Source organism: Crotalus tigris, unplaced genomic scaffold (genome assembly GCF_016545835.1).
Source record: "Crotalus tigris isolate CLP2741 ecotype Arizona unplaced genomic scaffold, ASM1654583v1 scf7180000024437.13266115, whole genome shotgun sequence".
Lineage (NCBI taxonomy): Eukaryota > Metazoa > Chordata > Lepidosauria > Squamata > Viperidae > Crotalus > Crotalus tigris.
The window spans coordinates 304,482-320,613 of record NW_024100606.1 but is presented as its reverse complement, the minus strand read 5'-3'; the positions used below and the strand labels follow the sequence as shown (position 1 = coordinate 320,613).

The window sequence follows — 16,132 nt, the reverse complement described above, 5'->3', positions numbered from 1 at the left end:
GGCTGCACAAGTGTGCGCGCACACACATGCACGCCTGTCGGATTCCTTCACTAGAGCCGCCTGCTTCTCTGCCTTTCTCTCCTTCTTCCCCCTTTGCGGGTTCCTCTTCTCCCGCGCCACCCACCGGCCCCGTCCCTCTCCCAAGTCGCACCCTCCCATTCCGTGGAAGAGGCAGCATCGTGTCCTCTACTCCTTACCTGAACTTTCTCTGTTTCTCAACGCCCGGAATGCGGGTGAGTCTGGAAGGTGGGGGGGGGAGAACACCCCGCCAAACTTTAAATTACCCGCAAAGGAGAAAAAAGATCCCGACCGGCAGTCACTCCTCCTGGCATTTAAGGAAGAAAAAAAATGAGAAAAAAAATGCAGCTATTTTTAAAAAAACCCAACGTTTCCCCCAAGATGATTGACAGGATGGCAATCGTCGTCGTCCCTGGGAATCGCCAACAGGCGAAGTGAGTTCCGACGTGCGACCAGCAATACAGAGGGTGATGTGTCCTTTAGCTCTCCTCGCGTAGTACTATATCCCCATCACATGACTGCCGGGGAGGTTATCACAGTAAAAGCAGGGGAAGGCTTGAAGGAGGCTCGACCGAAACCGGCGACCTGATTGGCTAAGGAAAAGTCAAGGGGCGGGCCAGAGATTTTATCGTCAATGGAAGCATCTGGCACGCTGGCGCTCTCTTGCCAGCCCGCTCAGCAGCGGTGGCTTCTTTCTGTGCGGTTTCTCAGCCATGGACGAAAAGATTTCCGCCTTCTCGCAAGGTGGAAATCTCCCAGCCTTCTAGACAGGATTTCTTTTTTCCCTTGGCAGAAACCACGTGGGCACCTCTGACGATGGTTGATCCTTGCCTGGTGTTTTCAAGGATGTCCTTCCTGGAAAAGCATAAATGGTTATATACCCTGTTTAGAATAGAATAGAATAGAATAGAATAGAATAGAATAGAATAGAATAGAATAGAATAGAATAGAACAGGGAAGGGACCCTGGAGATTTTCTAATCCAGCCCCCTGCTCAAGCAGGAGAACCTATACTATCTTAGACAAGTGACTGTCTAGTCTCTTCTTAAAAATCTCCAGTGATGGAGCGCCCATGATTTCTGGAGGCAAGCTGTTTATTTATTTATTTATTTATGAGACTTATATACCGCTTTAAGTGCAAGCACTCTAAGCGGTGTACACCAGTAAGCTGGTGAGATTTGAACCGCTGACCTGCTGAACACAGTCAGCTAAAGTGGCCTGCAGTACTGCACTCTAACTGCTGCGCCACCTCTGCTCTTTTCCACTGGTTAATTGTCCTCACTGTTGGGAAGTTTCTCCTCAATTCCAAATTGCTTCTCTCTTTGGTCAGTTTCCAACCATTGTTGGAAGTTTGGCTCTAATAATTAGTTGGGGTTGTTGCTGTTGTGCCACCCTTCCTGCTGCCTTCCAACCTCCCTATCTGGGCTCCTTGGCTCCATTTCTGGGTTGCCTGTGGAGTTCCCCAGACTTACGTTTCTGGAGGATTTTACTCTGCCTTCCCTAGGACTAAGGTCTGAAGTGGCTTGGGAGTTCATGGCTCCCATGACAGCTGTGAATCCACATCATCCAGAGCCCATCTCAGGACACCGGTCACTCTCTAGTTTTGATGTTCCTGTCAGAGCAGTGGCAATGAGATTGAAAATTGGGGGAGCTTTCCAACCATTGTCATGGTTGGATTATGCCTGATTTATATGGGATTCTTTAGAGCCACTATCCACTGCAGAGAGGCTGAACCCATTAGTGGTTTGCCCCTGGCCACTACTGGACTTGGAGAGGTCTCAGGGGACCTGGGAGTTGTCCCTGTTGGTTTGTTGCACAGACCTCTGAAACCTTGGTTGCCACTTGGAATAAGGGGACCGCTGAGGCCTTGGACTGAATTGCGCCTATGCAATCTCTCTCCTTTGGTGACGCCTGACACGCCCTGTGGTGTATGGAGGCACTTGGTGAGATAAAACAGAAGAGGTGCCTAGAGCACTGCTGGCATTCAGCAAAGGGCAAATTTGACCAAACACAGGTTAGAGCCACTATTAAGGCCTACTTCTCCGATCTCATTGCATCCTCAAATTTCTACCCCGCAGCCCTGTGTTGATTGATACGTGGTGTGGAGAACCTCTGACAGAGATATGCAGAGGAATTTGCACACCTTCTGTTAAAATACTCAGATATTGTTTGATTGTTTATTTGTAACCCTGTACTCAGCTCTGGGAAGTGGGGTAGGGAGGTAGGGATGGGTGGGTCTTGGGATGTATATTGTATAAAACTTTTCAATAAAAAAAAATACTCAGATTTGTTCCAAATTGGACACTGCACTTGTCAAAGGCCCAGAGGAGATGCGGAGGTTGAGCCAGGTGTCTTGCCCAATTATTTGGGAACTGTTTGAACCTCGTGAAGCTGAAAAACTGGATGAAGTCCTTAGAACTATGGGCTCAGCTCTTTAGATTCCTCCTGGTTTTTTAAAGTGGCTGGTGGGGGGGGGAGAGGTTATGTGAGTGAATTCTGGCAATTCTTCTTTGAGTGATGGGGTTGTTCCTTTACCTCCTAAGGAGGCCTTGGATTGCCTCTTCCTCAGAAAGACATCACTAGATCCCTCCATAGTGGACAATCTCACCTCCCTTTCTAGTGAAAAATGGTAGTAACACAACAGCTTCAGAGGGACCTGGAGGAAGTGGCTTACTTGGTTCCTTTTCAGTCAGGATTCAGACCCAGATGAGATGGAAATGGCATTCATCATGCTTTTGAGTGAGATAGGACAGTGCATCCATCCTCGCCTTACTTGACTTCTTGGTGGCTTTTCACACTATTGGCCTTGGTACCCATCTGGATGAGTTTAGACTAGAGGATTATTGTGCTGGCTAGCCTCTTCAGGACTGATTCCAGTTGGTGATGACTGGTAGGAGAGTCCCATTCTCAGCCTCTACTATGTGGAGTGCCTCAAGGTTCAGTGCTTTCCCCCCTCCTCTTTAACATCTACATGAAGCCACTGGGTGAGCTCATCTGTCATTATGGGGTGAGATATAATCAGTATGCTAAGAGACAAAACGCAGCTGCCATTTCTTGTTATTTACATGATTTCACTCCTGAATTTCTCACAAAAACAGGTCTTCTGATGGACAATCTGACTATGCCAGATTCATAATTCCTTGTCTCTCCTCCCCCCTCTCTCAGCCCAGGAGAAAATATAGTCCTGAGACATCACATTGGATTGGAGCAGTCAAAGACTATTCAAAGGTGAGGACTCAGAGATTCTAGTGCAGATCTTTCCTGCATGGCTTCAGCAAGGCTGTGGTTGAGAAAATGCAAGGCCAGTTCACAAATGAAGCTTTCAAACAAAATAGCCCATGACTTGAATGAAAACACTATTCTCATGCCAAAATGGGGATTATTTTTACTGGAAGCCTAGCATTGGAGGAGACAACACTACAAATGATATCGTGCTTGAAAAATAAAGTGTTAGCCAAAGCATCTGTGCTGGCTATTGGTCCAAGCAATTTGGAAGAATTGGTTTTCAGTCCACCTACATTTAACTATGCAGTCCTTTGTTGAGGAGAGAGTCACACACACGTAGGGTTGTCCTGAGCATTTGCTCACTGAATATCCAAGTTTGAGAAGACTTGTTTCTTCATAAATTGTTTTGTTGGAATTATAACTTAACAAGTAGACTTTGTGGTGCTTTCCCTACTGAAGCATTTTCACAGTGTGGAGGGAAAGGGTTTAACATCTGACTGCTCCCCCTCTCCACCTACCCATACATAGCATGCTATGGTCAACAATGTGACTGAGATATCACAGAGTTAGGCAACCTAATGCTTCAGCAGCTTTGGACTACAGCTGCCATAATCATTTTCATTGGCCATGCTGATTACTTTTGATAGAAATTGTCATCTAAACTAAAGCACTAAGAGCAGTGTTTCCCAAGGCTGGGCACTGTTTCATTAGTACAGTTGATGTTAAGCATCAGAGGTCCCTAGACGACTGAGGAAAATTGACCTAGAACAAGGGTGTCAAACTTGCAATGTCACGTGATGTGTCATGACATATCATGACTTTTCCCCTATTGCCGGAGCTGGGATGGGCGCAGTTTCGGCATGACACATCCAGCCCATGGGCTGGCAGTTTGAGGCAGGGGTCTTCAAACTTGGCCCTTTTATGACTTATGGACTTCAACTCCCAGAATTCCTCAGCCAGCATGCAAATCATAAAGGGGCCAAGTTTGATGACCCGTGGTTTGAGGCAAAAGAAGATCACCTGAGCTCCAGGCTTACTCCATTTTGTGGCCCCAGGAGACTTCCTCTGAACACACTGAAAGTTTTTTCCTATTTTTGATTGGGAAACACAGAAAATATAGCATAAATCCTAAAATAGGTTTAGTGCAATGGAAGGGTGGGAGAGAGGGAGGGACGAAGGCAAATTCTCCTTTCCTTGAGACCAAGAAAGATCTCAGCCTTGTCCCCTTTGTATAATTTACCCCACCCGTATTGCCCTTAGCCATCAAAAGAATGGTTCCAAAATGCTTTCTACACTGCCTTTAGCGTGATATTTGACTTCAGCCAACCAGGACACAGCTATGAATTAATCTGCCTCAGTTTTGCAGTTAGTTGAGGCTGTAAATAAAATATGTCCTAAGATCAAAACATGTAAATGCTATACTACACTAGGATTGGAAATAATGATTCCACTTTTTTTTTGCTTCTCTTTGGTTAGGAGCCCCCCTCCCAATACTGTATCCAGTTCAAAGGTCCACACTTGTAAAAAAGATTAAACAAAAAGAGAAATATTGTCTAGAGGGCAATTTCTTCGTGTAACCCTGAAACAAATACCCAAAATCTTTTTTCATTGCTTTTGCCCTCATGATGTTGCATATATCTGAGGCAACTTTAAGATACAGTCAGCTGTTCTGCTCTTAAAATGGGATTTTCCTTTTTATCTCCACACTTTATTTTGCCTATGATATATTCTGACACACTTTCCCAGCTATTCTGCTGGAGATGCAGTCTGGTGACTCCTAACACATAGGTTAGCCTAGCTCCCATTTAGGTTAGTGCAGGCACCCTTACTTAATTGGGCAAAAAACCCAAGGAAGTTTTGACCGATGACTACAATAAACTTGCCATTCTACCCATACTTTAAAGCCCACCTTCTCCTCAGCCCCAACTCCGCCCACATTAAGAAGGCTGCTCCATCATTGGAGGCATTTAAGAAGAGACTGGACAGCCACTTGTCTGGAATGGTACAAGATCTGCTTTAGCAGGGGGTTGGACTAGAAGACCTCCAAGGTCCCTTCCAATTCTGTTATTCTGGGTAATAGGACTGCTGTCGATGGTGACAGTTGGTAGGAGGAGAGCAAAATAAAACCCTTGAAACTCACCAATCTCATGCAGGAAAGGAATTGGCAATAGAGAGAACAAATTTTATATCCACATGGTTTCCCGGTGCTCAGAAATTGATGGATAGCTCTGAAGAACAAGTTCTGTGAAGGAACTGACACGTGGAACTTGAGAAGATTGAGGGAACAAATGGTAGCGCTTCTCAAATATCTAAAAGGTTGTCACATAAGAGGTCAAGACTTGTTTTTTTGTTTTTGTTTTTGTCTTCAGAATGCAGGACATGGGATTAAAGCAGGGGTCCTCAACCTTGGCAACTTTAAGACTTGTGGACTTCACAAGTCTTGAAGTTGCCAAGGTTGAGGACTCCTGGGATAAAGGATTTAAATACAAGAAATTCCAACTGAATGATAGAAAAAAACTTCTGAGAGTGGACCCCAGAGCGGTGATAACTTCTCTCTAGGTGTTCAGCAGAGGTTAGGCTGCCATCTGTTGGGGATGCTTTAATCTTAAAAGCCAGCATCCATCTGCACATAGCTTAAAACTATACAAGTGTTCAAAATGTCAACACTGAAGAGTTTGATAATTGGATTGGGAAATGTGGAGACTGTTCCATCAGTCTCTTCCTGAATACTACATTAGCTACAAACATAGGGGCCTTCAAACTTGGCCCTTTTATGACTTGTGGACTTCAACTCCAGAATTCCTCAGCCAGGCATGCTGGCTGAGGAATTCTGGGAGTTGAAATCCACAAGTCATAAAAGGGCCAAGTTTGAAGAGCCCTGTATAACACAGCACTCAGGCTGTCTTCAATTACTGTCTATTTGCAAGGTTGGGATGATGTGGAAGCCTAGGCATTGTCTTTGCCTGTTACCTAAACTTGCCCAGTTGTGATAAGATCAAATAAGGATTGGTTATTTGTAATATTTTGGGGGAAGGAGAGGAAGGCAATTTTGTTTTATTATCCTCCCTACAGATCTTATCATGTTTTTTGTGAACTCAGCCAGCAGATGTTCATAAATAGGGAAACATAGGTGTCCGTACAGAAGTAATGTGCGTTATGTGCATAAATTTCAACCACAGACAACTGTGCCATTCCAGAGTTTCCTATTCTTTCTTTGTTTTAAAAGAAAAAAATACTTTTATTATAAGAATAATGAAATGCAAAGAAAAGCAAAGTCTGCATTGAATAATAACAGTTGACTAGCGCAAAAAGGAACTACTACTGAGCATGAAGCAAACATACATAAAAATATTATGGAAATATTTTTAGCAATGTGTTCTCCCTTTCCTTTACATTTACTTCTCCAAAAAAATTGTGTGTGTGTGTGTCTGTCTGTCTGTCTGTATTAAAGAACACATAGAAACTAAAGGAAACTAATAACAGAACAAAGACAGACAACAAAAATGCAAAAGTGCCAAAAGAAAGAAGCTTTCATTTTCCTTTGTAGCAAATAGAAGTATGATTCCTTCAGTCCTGAACGGTTCAAGTTTGTCTCAGCCTTCCCTCCTGCCAAGCTAAAATGAGGACCCAGATTGTTGGGGGTAATATGCTGACTCTGTAAAGCACTTAGAGAGGGCTGTGAAGCACTACGAAGCGGTATATAAGTGCTATTGCTATTACAGTTATATCTTTCTCTTATGCTTATAAAAAGTGTTTTTTTTCTGTTATCCATTTTTTCTAATCATTATCACCACACATCACAAGTGCATTTTTTCCTGTTTCATGCAAAATGTCTGCAAGGTATTTCCATGCAGCCATGAATGTACATAATGTCTTTTCTCTAATGAAATCAGTTAATTTAGCCATCTATGCAAGTTCCATCATCTTCAACACCATTCCTCCATTGTGGCAGCATCCAATCTTTCCACATTTGAGCATATAATAATCTTGTACAGTTGTCATATACAAAAACAAAGCTCCACAACTTTTTTCAAGTGGCCTATCCATTAGCAGCAAAAGGAAAGCCTCTGATTGTACTTTAATCTTTAAAATCGTCTGAAATAATGTATTTGTATCCAATTTTTAAAAATCTTTTTTACATGTCCATTAAGCACCACCTCTTACTTTTCAATCTCGCAAAATTTTAAATCGTACTCTCATTTTCCCCCCACTCCATATGAACCTCTTGCTGTTCTTTGTCAGTCCTATAAAGCTTTAATTGTTTGAATTTTTACTATCATAATAAGTGCTAGCCATGAATGCTTTAAGTTTTTTCACCTATTTTTTTTAAAAAAATTCTTCAGATATCCCTTTTTTAAAGCCCTAGCTGGGGTCAGTCTCCCAGAATGCCATTACCTCTCAGCAAAGGTAAAGCTATCCCTGTGAGCTACCTTGATAGACAGCAAAGGCTTTAGCCTCTTTCTTCCTGGTAAACCCTCAGTCAGAAGTATGTTTAATATTAAGAATTACTTATCAGTAGTTATTCTGCCCTTCCAATATATATTAATATGCAAGTGTTTAGGCAATTAACCTGCAGAAGTGGAAATGTCTCTCTGTAAAGCAGTGTTTCTCAACCTTGACAATTTTAAGGCATGTGGACTTCAACTCCCAGAACTTCCACATTGCTGGCTGTGGAATTCTGGGAGTTGAAGTCCACATGCCTTAAAATTGTCAAGGTTGAGAAACACTGCTTAAACGGAAGCAAGTTGGCTCACCCCACGATGCCCCTGCTTAAAATATACTGCTTTTCTGAGGAATCTTCTTTCTTGAGACTTCCTGCCCAGGATTAACCAATCCAGATAAAATATAGTAACTTGCAAACACTGCAAACCCAACACAGGAAATTAGGTCCAAGGATTCACTTGTGAATCTCTAATGTCATAAAAAGGGCGAAACCTTTAAGTCACAAGTCGTAGTGGTTGTGGTTGATATTAGTATTAGTAATATTAGTAGTAGTAATATTTTGGTGCTAATTTGGTATTAATTTGATTCTGACTTTGGATAGCTGATTAAGGAAGTGCATTCCTAAAAAAATTATTATTCTATTTTTTAGAACAGGCATCTTCAAAAACAGTGGATTCATTGATCTATTTATTCATTTATTTTCTAAGTCATCCAATAATTGAAATCCCTGGGCAGATGAAAACATGGCTTCAAATACTAAAATGTTCTAAAAATAACATACAATGCCTAAAATACAAACCCATGTTTGATTGTATGCTGCATGCTGCCATAGTGAATGCACCAGAAAAAAAAAACCATGAAGGCTATAAAATTAAACAAATTCTGCCTTTTATATGTTGTGGCCTGATCTTTCACATCCTGTGCCAAGCACATCAGGGCTACAAGCATACTCCGTAGTTTTCAGTCCACAGCTACAGTCTCCACTTCCTTCAGTTTAAGGTTGATGTTTTTCAGATCTTCCTGAAATGTTTGGCACCAAATTTTCTGTGCCCTTCCTTTTTTTCCCTGACCATCTAGTGCAGGGGTAGGCAACCTTGGCTCTTTTATGACTCGTGGACTTCAACTCCCAGAATTCCTGAGCAAGCCACACTGATAATTCTGGGAGTTGAAGTCCACGAGTCATAAAAGAGCCAAGGTTGCCTACCCTTGATCTAGTGATATCCAAGTGATTGCAGTCTTTGCTAGATGTTGCTCACTCATGTGGAGCACGTGTACGGCAAAGTATATTCTTCATTCTGTCACTCTCTCAGAGAGTCTTCTTGAATGACTTCTCTGTAGAATTTCCTCGTTTGTGGCATGGTCCCAATAAGAGATACGAAGATATGTGGGTTAGTGCTGCTAAAAGTTTTACTGTTAAGTTAAACGTATCTTTAAATTGAAAAAAATTAGGAATCTTGGCCCACCTTGCCTGATGAAGGTACAGTTTTATTCAAATAAATATCCCCTTCAAGATTCTACAAATTCTGGGTGACCATCAGAGACCCTGGCCTTTGAGTGAATTTTGGATCAAAAGTGTTAAGATGGCAGATGAGGAATGCTTCCTGATACTCTAGAGCAGTGTTTCTCAACTGTGACACTGGTAAGAAGTGTGGACTCAACTTCCAGAATTCATGCTGGCTGGGGAATTCTGGGAGCCAAAGTTCAGATATCTTAAAATTGCCACAGTTGAGAAATACTGCTTGGAAGGGAGGGAGGGTATTTTCTCCTGTACTTCCACTTTTGTCTCAAAAGGTAATTATTCTTAAGGTAATGGAATTGTTTTTTTTTTTTCACTTTTTGTTTTTGTCCAATGAACCAATCAACTGGACCTTGCTGGAAAACCGAAAAAAAACGAGCACAACTTGAACAAACAGTATCAGTCTGTCTGATAATTCCAAACACTGAACTATACTTTGGAAATGAACCATCCAGTGACATGGGCAATTATCTCGTACCTACCCTCTTGAGAGTAGGTCCCAAACTTGCTGTATCAGTACAGTATACGTTGTATAAAGCAGAGTTCCTCAACCCTGGCGACTTTAAGACTTGTGGACTTTCACTCCCAGAATTCCTCAGCCAGTGCACAAGTCTTAAAGTTGCCAAGGTTGATTGCTTTTATATAATGAGCATTAGTATCATTACCTTCAGAAATCATGGGCGCTCCATCACTGGAGGTTTTTAAGAAGAGACTGGACAGCCCTTATCTGAGATGGTATAAGTTCTCCTGCTTGAGTAGGGGGCTGGACTAGAAGACCTCCAAGGTCCCTTCCCTATTCTATTCTATTCTATTCTATTCTATTCTATTCTATTCTATTCTATTCTATTCTATTCTACTCTACTCTACTCTACTCTACTATACTATACTCTACTATACTATACTATACTCTACTCTACTCTACTATCATATGAGCCAGAATAAATTCCCCCCAGGAAAGATGGCAGATATATTGTTACTAATTACTGCATAGTAGCAAATATTCCAGCATCTCAAGCCTGAATGGTGTTTCAAGGGTAGCAAATGAATATAATTGTTCCTCTCTACTAATAAAGTAGGCAAAATCTCATTGCTCTAATTAAAGATCATTTATTTATTTAATGAATTTATAGGTCACTCATCTATCCGATGAAAGTCTGGTAGCAAAGCAAAAAAAAATTAAAAGAATAAAAACAAAAGCATTCCACAAAATCTAACAAAAGAAAAATAAACACTGTTTAGTATGCTAGATCTCTCATAATCAACATCCCAGCCCCAGTACCTGGGATAAAACCAGTAAGGCCTCCCAAAAAAACCCAGTGGGGCTATCTTTGGGGGGAGGCTGTTCTATAGGGTAGACACAATGGTGGTGGTGTAGATCATTAGCAACTTAAGCACTGAAATCCGTTCTAAGGGAAGAACACATTTCAGCTTCAGTTTGAAAGCACCACTTAGTTAGAGCATCATAAACAAATATATGACAACCACGAGGAGGGAACTAACTTCTCTAGAAGTATTCCTAATTGCTTTTGAATGTCAAGATTCTTTTGGTAATGTTGGTATCAATGTCCTGCTTTGAGGCAGAGAGTGCATTACCAATCTTATTTTGTGGATATGTCTTGTTCCAAGAGGCTAAGTGAAAAAGGGATTGGGAAGTCAGAACTCACATGAGTTTCAATGACTCTTGTAATGATCCCATGATAGCCAGGGCCATATGCTGGCAAGGGTTAATAGAGGTCAATAGTTGTTCATGTGAAATGCTTTAAGTAAAAAAATCAGCCTTGCAAAAGTGTTCAAACTCTACTTCTGCTCAAATTGAAAATCAGCAATACAAAGAGCTTATCTCTTTAATGCTGTACAGTACCCCACCTTCAGCAGTATTCATATGGGTTATGATGAGGTAAAAGGATGAGGTCAAAGCTACCAGCAAAGTCTTTTTCAGCTAAAAGCATGTACATCTTTTTTATATTATTTTCCTTTTATTTAGCAAGAATACACCTTGATTCAAAGCCATAAACTTGGCCTATTAATAATGAAAGTGTTTGGATCACATTTCTACACAGGCCGCTAGGCTGTTTTGACCGTGTTAATTTGCAGTCCTTGAACATTACCAGATAAGAACTCCAAGTCCTCTTAATGCTATAGGAGTATTGACACAAAGGACATGTTTATCCTCTACTGCTGTATTGCAATACAAGGTAGAAACAGTGACCGCAAACCAAGAATTCGTCATTAATTGCTGAGAATATTTTTCAAGGGCATTCAGCCAACATGGCTGTGATGTTTTCAATTTTCATCTGTTTTGTAATTGCCGACTACTGGCTCAATGGTAAAAAGTACTGAGTGGAGATCTAAAATTCTGTGTTAAAGATAACAGATACATTATCATTTCCTAAAAGTGGCCTCTGGCCTGTCTGAAAAGGTGGGCTTTTAATGCTTTTCTAAAGGCAAGAGGTTGCTGGAATTGGGTATGTCTAATTTAATGAAAAGAAGGATGAGGGGTGACATGATAGCAGTGTTCCAATATCTCAGGGGCTGCCACAAAGAAGAGAGAGTCAAGCTATTTTCCAAGGCGCCTGAAGGCAGGACAAGAAGCAATGGGTGGAAACTAATCAAGGAGAGAAGGAACCTAGAACTAAGGAGAAACTTCCTGACAGTTAGAACAATTAACCAGTGGAACAACCTGCCTCCAGAAGCGGTGAATGCTCCAACACTGGAAGTTTTTAAGAAGAGACTGGACAGCCATTTGTCTGAAATGGTATAAGGTTACCTGCCTGAGCAGGGGGTTGGACCTGATGACCTCCAAGGTCCCTTCCAATATTATTATTATTATTATTATTATTATTATTATTATTATTATTATTAGTAGTAGTAGTAGTAGTAGTAGTAGTAGTAGTAGTAGAGCCAGTCAACCTCTCAGGAGAGATGGTATTCCAGAAGTTGGGAGCAGTGAAAGAGAAGGCCCCGCTGTGGGATTCTGTTTAATTGGTGAGCTCTAGATCATTCCCATCCTTCCTAATCTTATACAATGACAGAAGTAATTAGACAAAGGTGGGTCCCATAAATAACCAAACTTATGATACCATACTATATGTTGATGAATGACTTAACCCAGCAGCTTCATCTAGATGTTAGAAAAATAACAGTGGGGTGTCAAGCTCAAGGCCCAAAACAACACAGAGAAATCCAAGGGCATTCAGCCAACATGGCTATGATGTTTTCAATTTTTATCAGTTTTGTAATTACAGATTATAATCCTTTATTGTTTACTCTTAATGGACAAAATCTTGCCAAGCTAAGGCTATAATCATCTAACTAGATATAACCTGGAGGGATTCTGGGATGTGCCTACCCTGAACCTCTTTCCCCTCTCTCCCAACCAGCCTGGGATTTTGCAGTCTCTTAATCTAGGCTTCTTCTTTGATGAGATTTACTGCCTCCTCCACCGTGTTCCCAAAACTCCTCTCAACGTATTCTCTGTCACAAGGAAAAGAGTAATTCTCTGAGGCATTCTTCTCTACAAAGCAAGACTCCATCCCCACCCCGTCAGTACTTGTGAAATCAGCTCCAGAAAAAGGAGAACCACTGTAGCATTGTGTGTCTCCCACTCCCAATCTCCTACACCAACCCTCATCTCAAGCCTGCTAAAGGTCATTGACCAGAATGATCAATATTTTTCTTGGTACTATGACCAGCACTGAGTCCTGATTAGAAGGGTTCCAGATCATCTGCTTCTGGAGCTATAGGCTAACAATCTTCTCAATACTCTTCCCTAAAAAACTTGGCTGGAATCAGGACCCACATCACCTGATTTCCCTGGAAGCACTTCAGTTGATTGCTAGCTGAGTCAGTGCTTATCAAATTCTAAGGTTGATAATCTGCTGAATCAGGCCCCTACTCTTCCGAGTCCTCTGAGTCAAAGGAGACCATAAGTGTGATCTTACCAATGCAGTATAAAATGGTACAAACACTTCATGTGATCCTTGATACTAACTCTTCAACTTTAGGTCTATGTGTGAAAGAGAACTTGAAGGATGGATTTTTTTATGGAAAGTGAATTAGCAACTGTAATGGTTCACAATGGACATTCACTCAGAATAACCAATATAGAAATAAAATTTGACCCACACCCCAATCTCAATCAAAACCAAATGACACTAATTCCAATGTGCAGTGATTGGTTGGCTCCTGAGATAGTCATGAAGATTTTCCTTTCTTCTTTGCAGGGGTTTTTCAAATAAACATGCAAAACCCGTAACACTTAAAAACAAGGACAGAAGGCCACTTGAAGCATGAAGAACAGAATACTATCAAAACCATTTGCAAGTATTTGTATCTCCCAGGGAAGTAGGAATGTAATTTGTGATCCTATTTTTAAATAAATGTATATGTGTCTGTTATTGGAACTAAGGGAGCCCTATTGCTTCTCATTTTTAACTGACTGTAGTTCAAAAAAGCAGCTATTGTTGTTTTGGTCCTTCCGTTGGCTGAGCCTAAAGCACTGTAACAAATGAAGATAATTATTATGTTGCCATTTCCTTCCTCCCCTGTACTTATTCACCACTCACCATCACAAACCTTTTGGGCTCCAATTCATCATAGCCCTAAAGTGCAGAGTTTGTTCCAAAAGAAGAAAACAATCCAGTTGGACCAATCATGAGTCTTACCCAGCTTGACTTCCTTGTCATTGGTGGATTTACAAATGTCCTTCTTCTCAGCTAGCATAGCCAAAGGCCTGGGTGGGAAACCTTGGGGTTGATATCCTTTCTTCTCTAAATAAGATAGTCAGTTCTGTTGATTTTCTTCCTGTCCAGCTAATCCCTTTTTCATTGGGTACCCTCTTCCCCTGCTTTCCATATTGCCACTGATATTAGGATAGGAGCCACTGATATGATAGGAGCCATGGTGGCACAATGGTTAGAGTGCAGTATTCTGGGCTAACTCTGCCCACAGTCTGGAGTTCGATCCTGATAGGGCTCAAGGTTGATTAAACCTTCGATTCTTCTGTCGGTAAAATGAAGACCCAGTTTGTTGGGGGCAATATGCAAATAATGCTTATATTGTAAGTTTCACAGAGAGTACTGTAAAGCATTATGGGGTGATATATAAGTCTAAGTGCTATTACTTTCACTCATACCTATCCAACTCTCTAATGCCATATTTACTCACTTGCAGCTCAAACCACCTTCACTGGCTTTCTATCCTTATTTCCCAAGCATGTAATGGCCCAGCCTTTCCATACTTTTGACACATCTCTTCCTGTCACTTTTACTGATTTTGATCCATATGCTGTGTTACTATAATTACATAGTGGGAAATTAAAATGGAAGTGTTAAGTTGTCTAGCTCTGAGCATACTAGAACTCCAAAAGCAATGGAAGGCAGTGTAGTATCAGCAGGCACTGGACCAGGAACAGAAACAGGTTCGGGTAGAACAATTCTTCAAGGAACCAAGATCTTCATTTGTTTGAGGATGCTAAATAAGGATTTTTTTACACTAAGCTCTGGAAATAGACAGGTAGCCAATGCAGGTTGTTTCAAGGCTGGTTAATAATAAAGAACTCAAGAATTGTTCTCTTCTTCTACAAAATATTTAGGGTATGTATTTGCAATTGGTCCAAAAAATGGTAACTCTGAGGGAAAATCAAAATCAAGCAACTAAAAGAAGGTGGCACATACTGTAATCTTTTTTATACATTTTGAGACACTAATATTTATTGCAATTGGTTGAGAGAGCCAAGGGGCTGGGCTGGAAGAATCTTACCCTTCAACAATGCTTGTAGCATTGCATTCCTGGAAATTATATACTCAGTATGAAATTGTCCTGGATCCTGGACAAGATGGATAATGCCTATCAGTCAGTATTTCCCAAACTATGCCAGAACATAGATGAATGCTGCAAAAGACCTGCTAGTCTACTACAAGCCATAATAAACACATCATTAGAGATCAAGAGTGCTACCCCACCAAAAATGCTGCAAGCTATGCTGCAACACAATTATTGTTCTAACTTGCTCCAGCTTACCTTGCCTAAAGGATTGCTTCATTCTGCCGCCTCTCTTTATCTAGAACGGGAGCCTTCCAGCCTTCTTTTTTCTTCTTGATAATGAAAGCTGGCGGTAAACATATGAAAACTACCTTGTACAAGAATTGGATTCAAGCTTTACCCTGAGCAAAGGCAAACAGATCAGTTTCCAGGAAGCTGCTAAATAGAAGCAGGTAAAGGCTGGGCAACTATATTACAGATGCATTGGGTTCCTGCATTGGGCAAAGGATTGGACTTGAGGATTGAACTAGCCCCTTTCCACAATTTAATTCTATAGAATCTCTACCCAGCCAATACATCCTAAAACTTTGTCACCCCAAGCAACCCTTCTTCTTCATTATCACCTTATTTAGTGAAAATAATATTAAGGAGAGCTTGTGTTGCTGTTACTTAAGACACTTGATTAAGCCCTAGTACTATGACTCCTAAACTCAATGATACACAACTATTTCCCTACATATTGTTTTCCTTCTATCTTCATCACTAAAACAAAGAACATAAAAATATTTTTTTAAAATCTAATTAATACATATTGTATTTCTAATAGTTTTCTACCATCCCCAAAATGTTATATATTATTTAACAAATAATTATTTGTTAAAGTTTCTAGGCATTTAATTTAAATTAGCTTTTGATGTTCAACTTTTATTTTAATTTATGAATCATGTATAATTTTATCCAGTTACTGATTCATTCATTTTAAGCATCCATCTCAATCACTATCAAAACCTGTATTTTATTTTTCAGGATAATGCATTATTATTATTATTATTATTGATGATAATGATGGAAGGAGTCTTGGAGGTCATCTAGTCCAAATCCTACCTGACCAGGGGGTTGGACTAGATGACCTCCAAGGTCCCTTCTAACATCATCATCATCATCATCA

The 16,132-nt window shown here is 40.8% G+C and overlaps 1 protein-coding gene and 1 long non-coding RNA gene across 2 annotated transcripts in view; one reads left to right on the top strand and one right to left on the bottom strand.

Annotated features, from left to right (window-relative positions):
* Positions 1-552, bottom strand: part of KLF15 (Kruppel like factor 15) — a 30,934-nt gene extending 30,382 nt beyond the window's left edge. The window contains exon 1 of the mRNA XM_039331472.1: positions 198-552. The gene's annotated coding sequence lies outside the window, so the exon portion shown is untranslated. The remainder of the gene's footprint in view (positions 1-197) is intronic.
* On the top strand, positions 124-13,549 carry LOC120302678. The gene is made up of 3 exons (XR_005555190.1): positions 124-233; positions 3,183-3,245; positions 13,425-13,549. It is a non-coding gene; the product is annotated as an uncharacterized LOC120302678 (long non-coding RNA).
* Positions 13,550-16,132: the final 2,583 nt, after the last annotated feature.